At 38.9% G+C, this 12,231-nt stretch overlaps 1 protein-coding gene across 7 annotated transcripts in view; it reads right to left on the bottom strand.

Moving 5' to 3' along the window:
- MID1 (midline 1) overlaps positions 1–12,231 on the bottom strand; it is a 401,161-nt gene that overhangs the window by 88,546 nt on the left and 300,384 nt on the right. The gene's annotated exons all lie outside the window — the stretch shown is intronic.

Raw genomic sequence — 12,231 nt, 5'->3', positions numbered from 1 at the left:
TCCATATTTTTTACAATTTATTTTATTGAAGTATAATTGATTTAGAATGTTGTGTTAATTTCTGCTGTATAGGAGATTCAGTTATATATATATATACATATACACACACACATTCTTTTTCATATTCTTTTCCATTATGGTTTATCACAGGATATTATGTATAGTTCCCTGTGCTATACAGTAGGACCATGTTGTTTATTCATCCTATATATAATAGTTTGCATTTGCTAATCCCAAACTTCATGGAAAATAGATGGGGAAACAATAGAAACAGTGACAGACTTTATTTTCTTGGGCTCCAAAGTATCTGCAGATGGTGACTGCAGTCATGAAATTAAAAGACACTTGCTCCTTGGAAGAAAAGCTATGATAAACCTAGACAGCATGTTAAAGAGCAGAGACATTACTTTGCCAATAAAGGTCCGTCTACTCAAAGTTATGGGTTTTCCAGTAGTCATGTATGGATGTGAGAGTTGGACTATGAAGAAAGCTGAGTGCCAAAGAATTGATGCTTTTGAACTGTGGTGTTGGAGAAGACTCTTGAGGGTCCCTTGGACAGCGAGGAGATCAAACCAGTCAATCTTAAAGGAAATCAGCCCTGAATATTCATCGGAAGGACTGATACTGAAAAGAAGCTCCAATACTTTGGCCACCTGAGGGGAAGAATTAATTCATTGGAAAAGACCCTGATGCTGGGAAAGATTGAAGGCAGGAGGAGAAGGGGACAACAGAGGATGAGATGGTAGATGGCATCACCAACTTGATGGACATGAGTCTGAGCAAGCTCCAGGAGTTGGTGATGGACAGGGAAGCCTGGCATGCTGCAGTCCATGGGGTCACAAAGAGTTGGACATGACTGAGTGACTGAACTGAATTCCAAACTCCCAATCCACCCTACCACCACCCCAACCTTGGCAACCACAAGTCTGTAGAACATCAAATTTAAAATTCCCCACAATGACTATTAACCTTATTTTCAACCACAGTAACACTCTGTTCTGGGTAAGATTCCTTAAGAGTTCTCCATGGCTTCTGATTCTTTATGCTCTTTATTTGTACCATTTTGCCATCGACATGTGTATTGATGAAGCTTCTACCACATGCCAGATCATGACAGAGAAAACTTAAAAGATCTACTCCCTATGTGCAAAGAAATGAGCATAGCACTGGGATAGAGATGCTGTAAACAAGAGAAGGGGAAGAGTCAGGCTGCTTCAGAAGGTTTCCAAGACGACACTTTTTTCTCGGAGACTGGGAGGATGGTGAACATGAGTGGGAGTTTCTTGGGAAGAGAGAATGCAGGTGGAGGTGAGCACACAGAAGTTCCCATTGGTGGGGAACAGCACAGTCTCATACAACAAACTCAGGGAGGCATGAGAGGGCAAAGGATTAGGGCAAGTGTGTTTTTAACATATAACCAATTCCATAGACATGATGAAGGTACAGAAAGGCAATCTGATGGTAGATCTAAGTTTTGTAATGCCGTCTGAGTAAAAGGATCTGCAAAGAGTATGAGGGAGATTTTGAAAATCAACAATTTCATAAAGGTAATAACAGTTCATTATACTGGGAAATTTATTTCTGAGGATGTTTACTCTTTTAACTTTCCTACATTTGAGATTTAGAAAGGTATAGTCAGGAAAAGGATCACTTTTATTGAATGCTTAAAATGCATAATTTCAAAGCAGAAATCTCTCTGGTCATTCTTAAACAAGTTATGCCTATTCATCGGTGTTTATCCTATTGTCTAACTTTTTTTCAATTTCACTGGCCACATTTTTCATTTCCAGTATGTTCTTTATAACATCTCCCTTTTCTTGTTGAATTACTTTCTGTTCCTGTTCCTGGATGCAACCGTCTCCTCTACAACTTCCAGAGAACTGAATATACTTATACTTAAGCTCTTCTGAGAAAAGGCAATTTCACATTTTCCTGTATTTGCATAACATTTCAAGAGAAATGGGTTTCATCTTAAGTCTTGTAATTTTTGCCTGACAGCTCATCTGACGTGAACTTCGTCCCCTGTGCTGTGATCTGGGGATTGGCACCACACAGGCAGCTGAGGTGCCTACTCAGTCATTAGGGCTTGAGGCTGCTTTCCCAGAGAAGGCGTTCCCACAAGACACCCATGTGCCACAGAGGCACAAGTCCTGGTTTGACTCAGTGCCTCTGCTTCCTTCCATGAGAATCCTGCCTGGCTCCAATCCTAGAGAAGGTGCGAGGTACCATTTGAGCCTGGTGTGTACATGGGGAGTCCTGTCCTCCAGGTGCATGGGGCATCTAAGCCTTCTGCCACGTGTGGGACACACCCCACCAGGTTTACCCTCAGGTCCCCACTGGCCCCTCACCACCTCCCTCTCATTTCTGCATGTCCTTTCATTTCTGGTCCTTGGAGACTTCCCACTTATGTTTAAGCTTGGTTATTATTCTTTAAAATGCATTAAAAATATTTTGTCTGTAATTCTCATGTGTTCAGAGTTCAGGGGGAGGTTTTGGGAATTATTTCATCTGGACGGGAAGACCAACAGGAAATCTTCCATGTCGGCTTTGAGACACTCAAAGCATCTCAAGTATACATATTTTAAGGGAGAAGAAGAACTGTTTCTCCCCTGAAGGATGGGATACCACAAGAAGTCAGAGAATGCACCAGACAGAGTGATTTATGTGCAACTTAATGATCTCATGTTTGTATAAAAAAAAAAAAACTTGCTTTCAAAGCTCTTTACCGCCAGCACCACAAAAGCCAACTGTTTTTCTACTGTTTGAATTAAAACAAACTGCAACTACTTTATGGTCTGAGACTAGAGAATCATTTCGAGGCCTTCCATTATTCAGTGTCTTTCACGTGGACATGACGACTTTATGGTACATCTGTCCACTTGTTTTTGTACATTCATCTTAGGGAATCCTTTTGCTTTTCTTTTTGGCTGACCCTTCAGAGCAGGAATTTCTCAGGAAATGCATCATGAAACTGTTTAAAGTTCAATTGTCATAGGTAAGACTTTGAAACCTAGTCAGCAAGAGCTCCAAGTAAATGCAATCTAACACATTTAGACTTTACAAACATCTGCTTGCTTTCCCCTCCCTTTATTAAGGATCCATCATGTATAAAATCTGTTTTTAATCAACTAATACACAGACTAAAGCCTGTGGTTTAAACCCATTGACCTAGCTAGATCCTTTGGGGTTATTCAAATTTAAATAGTACAAGTGTTATTGAAGCCCGCAAAGAATTACCAAGTCACTTAGAAATATAATAAAGGGAAATGAAGCTGAGAGAGAGACTTGATTCCAACAGGTACCACAGGGACTGACAACACTTTTCAAGAGAGTTCGGGGAATGGGAAGGGAACCGAATCCAGTCCTCAGTGAACCATGTATCCATAACTTCCATTACAGGGACTGATATGGAGTTTTCTCAAATTTAACTGTATCACTAACATCCTGCACGGCAGTCAGCAGGGCCTATAACCTCTTGATTTTGACTGTGCTTTGTGCAAAAGAGAGATAATGCTTTTTGGCATCAGAGTCTTGCGACTGAAGTGGATATAAGTATCTACTTCCCTATGGATATCTAAGGAATTCTACAGAATAACCCTCTCAAAAGTTTTAGTTTCCTGTTCTCACCTAAAAAACGTCAATATGTTTCCATTTCCTTATGGAGCTGAAGCATGTAGAAGTACAAGTCAGGCATGAGTGACCACATAGGTAGAGCTAAGAACCTGGGGCTATGACCCCAGCTCAGTTCTCCTGGACACATGATGCTCGGGCTTAGTTTTCTCATCCATAATGTGTAGAAACAATAAATATACCCATTTGTTCTAGTGGGGCTTCCCAGGTGGTTCAGAGGTAAGAACCCTCCTGCCAATGTAGGAGACACAGATTTGATCCTTGGGTCAGAAAGATCCCCTGGAGGAGGAAATGACAACCCACTCCAGTATTGTTGCCTGGGAAATCCCACGGACAGAGGAACCTGGTGTACTGCAGTCCATGGGGTCACAAAGAGTCAGACATGACTTAGTGAGTGAACAACAACATGCTATTGTTAAGTTCAGAGAAGACATTGAGCACACACACCAGGAACCATAATAAAAAGGTTTGTTGAAATCATGACTTACAGGATGAAACATTATTTGGGGTCAGCACCAGATACTACAGGAGCCCAACCTCATGTCTCAAGCACCCACCCTTCTCAAGCCTGCTAATGGCTTTTAGCTCAAAGTACCTGTTCCTTTTGGCTCCAGGGCTTTTTCTGGCTCCAGGCAGGCAGGGCAGGCTGGGGTGCTGGGGAGAAGGCAGGTTGATGCCCCAAGGAGCAGTCCTCAACCAGCAAGTACTGGTAATTGGTAAACAGCCCAACTTCCTCACCTCCAGGTGGGACCACTCTGAGCTGGGTTTCAGAAAATCTCAGAGTGCCCCACTGGGAGGAGCCCAGTGTCCACAGCAACTGCCTGCTCGTGACCATGCCCTCTTTCTGTCCTGCCATCCCTCTCCCTTCCAGATGCTTCCTGGATCACCTCCCAATTTGAATTCTGCCTTGGGATCTTCTGGAAGAACTCAACTAAAACTTTTTTTTTCCATAGACATCCTAATCCTTTAGTTTTCAGTATTCCTTCTTATGAGGAATAGCCAAATAAACAGAACAATGGGGACCTCCCTGAAGGTCCAGTGGCTAAAGCTCTGAGCTCCCAATGCAATGAGGTTTGATCAAGGAGGTTTGATCCCTCATCAGGGAACTAGATCCCACATGCTGCAGCTAAGACTTTGCATGCCACAACTAAAAGATGCCACGTGCATCAACTAAGACCTGGCATAACCAGAAAACAAACCAAACGAACAGAAGACTATTGTTTCAGGAAGATATTTATAACTACAAAAGTTTGTTTTCTGTTCCTTGCATCTTCCCTCTTTCCAACCTTCTCAAGAGACAATAGCCTCCAAATCCTAGGCTCTAAACCAGCACTGTCACTAAAAATATGATTTGAGCCACAAATGGGAGTCACATTGAAAATTTTCTAATAGTTGTTATTTTTTTTAAAAGTGTAAAAGAAACAGGTAAAATTTATTTTAATATATTTGTTGAACTCAATTTTCAAAATATTATCATTTCAACATATAATCAATATTATAAAACTGATGAGATCTTTTATATTCTTTTTCTTTATTTTTACTAAGTCTTTGGCGTGTTTTACATGTATAACATATCTCAATTCACAAAGCCACACTGCAAACACTCAGCTGCTACATCAGTTTGTGGCTCCATTACTGGACAGCATAGCATCAGAGTCTAGAAAAAGGGTCCGCCAAGTTTTCCTGCAAAGGGCCAGGGAGTAAATAGTTTAGGCTTTGTTGGCCATATGGTCTCTGTTGCAGATACTCAATTCTGCTGCTGTTTTAGTTAGAAAGTGGCCACATGTATACAGGTGGGACTGTGTGCCAATAAAATTTTAGAAGCATTCTGAAGGGATGCTCTACAACTCCATTAGATCACAAGATTTCTGTGAAAGCAAATACTACATTGTTGAATAAACACAGTGTTATCTGAGTCTAGGAATTATCACTGATACATCATTTCACATTTTGTCTAAAACCAAAGTCAGGTTGTGCCTAGCCTTAACTCATCACCTCTTTCCCAGGTGTTTTTTCATAGTCCTCCTCTTCCTCTATGAAGGGAAAGGAAGAGTCTTTGCTGAGAAAGATGAGGCTTTTGTAAGTGTGCGACTCTTTGTGATAACTCAACACGCACCCTCCCACCATGTCATCACGCCACCAAAGAGGAATATAAATCATTCAAGATGGTCCATCCAAAAGGAGACATGCAACAAGTCAGATTTCCTTTTCTTCACATGGAGCAAAAGACTGGGTACCAGTCAAATTTGTGAAAGACACCATGGTCAAACATGTGTTGCTTCAAGAAGGATGCTCCCTTGCATACTTTTTATGGAAAGGAGGACTAAGTTTTCCAGGATTTTTGTTTTAACGCATACATTTCTAATGCATTTGCATGGAGCCAGGCTCAACCTCCTTCATGTTACATAGTTTTCAGTAAGGTTTATTTGAGTTGATCACTGAACAATTTGTGGCAGGATAGCTGATTTTACAACCCATCTCAATATGAGCCTTTAGGCATGGATATGGACACCGGCTGAGAATAGTAAATCCAATTTAACAGATGAGCTTTGTGCTTCTACATATACTGAGACCCAATCATATAGCAAGGTAAGCAGACAAAAATACCCCTCATTTTAGCCTTTGGAGACCTGTACCTAAGAGTCAGATTGCAAGGAATGAGGGACTTGTCATTGAGCACTACTATGAAAATGTATGCCTGAAACAGGAGATTTCAGTAACTCCTTTAGGGTTTGTCCAGGCCTTAAAGAATGTTTGCTCTCATTCTGAAGTCAATGTTTCAGAATGTCTTTAAAGTAGTATTAAGTCTGGATACCTTTCAAGGCAAACACAGATCTGGCTTGTTCCATTCTATAATTTTCAGAGCGACAACTCAGGAACTCTGTTCATAGCCTTGACACCCAACACCAGCCCTCTAGCACCATCAGGATATGAACACGTCGAGTGCCACCATCCGTATATTTTCTTCTAACAAACTTTAATCACAACCCTTAATATAAAAACACACACGTATTAACACATGCCACCTGCACAAAAGCATAAATGCTTAACATGTCACTAAACTCTTAAGATGTTTTAATTATGTTACAGGAATATGAGGCTATCTTCAGGTTGAGCTCATGACAGACCGCAAATCCGGGTGATTTATGCTGGTTTGAGTTTTTAATGCCTTTTTTCATTGGTTATGATAGTTAACATTTCCAAATGCCCTGGCAAGACAGGTCGCCCAGGGAACTTCAAAAACATAATAAAACCCAATCTGCATACAAATTTAAGTCTAGTGTTCCATGGACAACAATTTAAGCCATTTTGATATGTGATACTGTATTTACCTTGTCAGGTTTTATTTGATATTTCTATATTAACATCACAGAATCTGCACCATATATTTATAAATTCCACAGTCACTTCAGTGTTTATTATTGTAATCTAGTAGTCAATAATATACAGAAAATAATTTTTAAATACCATTTACAGCCTAGAAGAGCCTTTCAAATGTTAATGGATATAATAAATCTCAGTATAATTATATTCATTTAGCTGTAATGTTAGCAGATCCAATGGCAACTACTTATTTGCAGGTATTAGAGATGTGAGTGGCCTTTCCTGTTCATTCCTCATCCCCAGGCCCTATTTCTGCCTGTAGTAAGAAAGATGAGCAATGGACCAGTAACACATTTGTCAATTTTGAGAATCAATATTGAGTGAAGGAAGCTGAATGACTAGGAAAATTTAAAAGTCTCTAACTTAAAAATAATGATGTCCTACAAACTAGTGGTTACCAGAGGGGAGAGGGGAAAGGGGAGGGGCAACATAGGGGTGAGGGGTGAAAGGGTTACTAAGGGGCTCTATGAAATCGTGTGTGTGAAAGTTTTGAAAACTGTAAAACACTATAGAATCTCAAGAATCTTTCATTCAATAAGAAAGGAAAATCTCAATTATTAAAAGAAAAAGTGATTGCCTAAGAAAAATGTTTTAGAGAACATAACTAGGACTTCTGTCAATGGAGAATACAGGAAGAATCTCTTAAGATGACAGCGTAGGGGTCAGAGCCATGAAGGTCCAATATGGTGGTCATCCTGCTGCCTTCTCTGCTCATTGCTTCCAGTCAGGTTCTCAAATCCTCCTCAACTCAGCACTCTGGGCTACCATAGCAGATCCATGTGGTTAACTCCAGAGAGGTGACCAATTTGTTACTCAAGAATTAGATGGTGAAAAGATTATGGGAATACTCGAAAACAGACTAATTTTTGCTTGAGTGAAAGTTTTCAAGTTGGGGACATATTTAATCTCCTAAACCAGGGGTTGGGAAGCTATAGCCCAAGGGCAAATCCTGCCTGCTGTTTGTTTTTGTATGGCTTGCTAGGTAAGAATGGTTTTTATATGATTTTTTTTTAACCAGAAGAAGGATAAAATTTTGTGACATGTGAGAAATATATGACATTCAAATTTCTATATCCATAAAATTTTCTAGGAACACAGATAATCCCGTTCATTGATGGTTTGTCTCTGCTTTTATGCTACAATGACAAAAGTTGAGTACTGGTCCTTTACAGAAAATTGCTGTCTCCTTGAAAAAAAAGTTAAAAAATTAATCCACAGCTTTTTTTTAAAATTAATTCAGAGTATTTTCTCTATTGGCTCAAATCATTTAAAAATTTAAATGTAACTCAATCTGCTTAACAAGAGAGTGTAAGAGCATAGCTAAACCTTCAATCATTCAGGTAGTCAAAATTCTAAAGGAGATCTTTTTGTTGGCTACCAAAATAAATTTTAACTCACAGAAGAAAAAAAAATAGCTTTAAATCACCAGTAAAATATAATGTCTGAATAAATTCCTCTGCAACTTCTGTTCAGAGAAGTAGAAGATTCAGACCAGGAAAAAGTAAGAAAGGATCTTAAGGTTGATCAAGGCTGCTATAGGAAGAACATGGTAAAGAGTGAGTAAAGAAGGCACTGGCCATATACTGGGAGAAAACTCTAATTTGAAAAGATCCATGTACCTCAATGTTCATTGCAAGACTATTTGCAAGAGTCAACACATGGAAGCAACCTAAATGTCCATTCATAGAACCATGGGATAAAGAAGACACACACACAGAGAGAATACTACTCAGCCACAAAAAAGAATGAAATGCCATTTGCAGTAACATGGATGAACCTAGAGATTATCATACTAAGTAAGTCAGACAGAGAAAGACAAATATTATATGATATCAGTTATAGGTAGAATCAAAAATACAATACAAATTAAGTTAGTTACAAAACAGAAACAGGCTCACAGACATGGTAAACAAACTTATGGTTACCAAAGGGGAAAGTGTGGGCGAGGGGAGGGATAAATTAGGAGTTTGGGATTGGCAGATGCAAACTACTGTCTATAAAACAGATAAACAATGAAGACCTACTGTATAACACGGGGAGCTATAATCAGTATCATGTAATAACCCGTGAGTCTGATCAAGCTCCGGGAGTGAGTGATGGACAGGGAAGTCTGGCGTGCTGCAGTCCATGGGGTCTCAGAGTCGGACACAGCTGAGTGACTGAACTGAACTGAATAATCCATAATGGAAAAGAATATGAAAAAGAATATTTATATAGCAACAATGAAACTAACACAACATTATAAACTGACTATACTTCAATTTTTTAAAAAAAGGCAGAGCACAAGAATTAGTCAGTTCTTTCCATTCTGCAGTTCTTTCCATTGGGCTTCCCTGGTAGCTCAGCTAGTAAAGAATCCACCTGCAATGCAGGAGACCCCATTTGATTCCTGGGTTGGGAATATCCATTGGAGAAGGGATAGATTACCCATTCCAGTATCCTTGGGCTTCCCTTCTGGCTCAGCTGGTAAAGAATCTGCCTGCATTGCGGGAGACCTGGGTTCAAACCCTGGGTTGGAAAGATTGCCTGGAGAATGGAATGGCTAACCACTCCAGTTTTCTGGCCTAGAGAATTTCATGGACTATATAGTCCATGGGGATCACAAAGAGTTGGACGGAACTGAGTGACTTTCACTTTCCATTCTGCAAAGAAGTGTAAAGCGTTGGGTTTTTGCAAACAAGAGTAAAGTACTGGGTTGTGAGTACACCTCCAAGGTGGAAGTACTCATTGTTGTTTCCATCAGTTTCCTTTTTCTCAGTATCTTTTCTCTTAATCATAAAATACACCTCAAAGGAGAGCTTAGAGCACTGGATAATTAATGTCTATAAAACTGATATTGATGGATGTCAAACATTGTTTGTATATGTCACTTCAAGCTTTACTTCCTTCATCACTCAGAGACTGAATAATTTTGATCTTATCCCCTTTCTTCCGTCTTAAGTAGATGATGACATTGCCAGATACTCATTAACAAACATGTTCTGGCCTTTCTACTTAAATAAGGTTTTAACTGATACCATCAAACATTTTTTACCAGACCTGAATGTCCCATGATGGATGCTTAGCCTTCGATGAACGGAAATACATTTTTTTTACATTTTTATTTTTAACATACTGTGGGAAGACCAAATCTTTTTCTAAGCCAGTGCCTTATACTCCAAAGATATTTCATGTTGCCTGAAGCAAATATATCAAATGCATTTCAAGCTAAAAGAGTTGAGTCTTTGATCTAATAATTTTGCACAAGTAACTATGATTTGCATTGTTTCTATAGCATCTTCTATCTCCTCAAGTTTTTAGGTTTTAGAGGAATATGCCTTTTCTGGATCACCTGCTAAAAACAAATTAACATTCAATACATGATTCAGGTTTGCTCTTGATTTTGTGGCATTCCCAGGAAGGGTTCATGTTGTTCACAAAATTCATATCCCCATTTCTTCCTTCTCTAATTGCTTTAGGTGTAGAGTTAGGTTATTTATTTGGTTTTTTTCTTGTTTCTTGATGTGAGCCTGTAATGCTATGAACCTTTCCCTTAGCACTGCTTTTACAGTGTCCCATAGGTTTTGGGTTGTTGTGTTTTCATTTTCATTCATTTCTATACATATTTTGATTTCTTTTTTGATTTCTTCTATGATTTGTTGGTTATTCAGAAGCGTGTTATTTAGCCTCCATATGTTTGAAGTTTTAACAATTTTTTTCCTGTAATTGAGATCTAATCTTACTGCACTGTGGTCAGAAAAGATGACCGGAATGATTTCAAATTTTTTGAATTTACCAAAACTAGATTTTAATGGCCCAGGATGTGATCTATTCTGGAGAAGGTTCCATGTGCACTGAGAACAAAGATGAAGTTTGAATTGTTTTGGGGGTGAATGCTTATAGATTATCAATTAAGGTCTAGCTGGTCCAATTGTGTCACTTAAAGTTTGTGTTTCCTTGTTAATTTTCTGTTTAGTATGATCTAATCATAGTTGTGAGTGGGTATTAGAGTCTCCCACTATTATTGTGTTACTATTAATTTGCCTCTTTCATACTTGTCGTGTTTGCCTTACATTATTGTGGTGCTTCCTATGTTGGGTGCATATATATTTATAATTGTTTTATATCTTCTTGGATTGATCCTTTGATCATTATGTAGTGTCCTTCTTTGTCTCTTTTCACATCCTTTATTTGAAAGTCTATTTTATCTGATATGAGTATTGTGACTCCTGCTTTCTTTTGGTCTCTGTTTGCGTGAAATATTTTTTTCCAGCCCTTCACTTTTAGTCTGTATGCGTCTCTTGTTTTGAGGTGGGTCTCTTGTAGACAGCATATATAGGGGTCTTGTTTTTGTATCCATTCAGCCAATCTTTGTCTTTTGGTTGGGGCATTCAACCCATTTACATTTAGGGTAATTATTGATAGGTGTGGTCCCGTTGCCATTTACTTTGTTGTTTTGGGTTCATGTTTATACAACCTTTCTGCATTTCCTGTCTAGAGAAGATCCTTTAGCATTTGTTGAAGAGCTGGTTTGGTGGTGCTGAATTCTCTCAGCTTTTGCTTGTCTGTAAAGCTTTTGAATTCTCCTTCATATCTGAATGAGATCCTTGCTGGATACAGTAATCTAGGTTGTAGTTTATTCTCTTTCATTACTTTAAGTATGTGCTGCCATTCCCTTCTGGCCTGGAGCGTTTCTACTGATAGATCAGCTTTTATCCTTATGGGAATCCCTTTGTGAGTTATTTGTTGTTTCTCCCTTGCTGCTTTTAATATTTGTTCTTTGTGTTTGATCTTTGTCAACTTGATTAATATGTGTCTTGGGGTGTTTCACCTTGGGTTTATCCTGTTTGGGACTCTCTGGGTTTCTTGGACTTGGGTGGCTATTTCCTTCCCCATTTTAGGGAAGTTTTCAGCTATTATCTCCTCGAGTATTTTCTCATGGCCTTTCTTTTTGTCTTCTTCTTCTGGGACTCCTGTGATTCGAATGTTGGGGCGTTTCACAGTGTCCCAGAGGTCCCTGAGGTTGTCCTCATTTCTTTTGATCCTTTTTTCCTTTTTCCTCTCTGCTTCATTTATTTCCACTATTTTATCTTCTACCTCAATTATCCTATCTTCTGTCTCTGTTATTCTACTCTTGGTTCCCTCCAGAGTGTTTTTGATCTCATTCATTGCATTATTCATTTTTAATTGACTCTTTTTTATTTCTTCTAGGTCTTTATTAAACATTTCTTGCATCTT

This window comes from Cervus canadensis, chromosome X, assembly GCF_019320065.1.
Source record: "Cervus canadensis isolate Bull #8, Minnesota chromosome X, ASM1932006v1, whole genome shotgun sequence".
Taxonomy (NCBI): domain Eukaryota; kingdom Metazoa; phylum Chordata; class Mammalia; order Artiodactyla; family Cervidae; genus Cervus; species Cervus canadensis.
The sequence above is the reverse complement of the archived record's forward strand: the minus strand, read 5'-3'. Positions and strand labels throughout refer to the sequence as shown.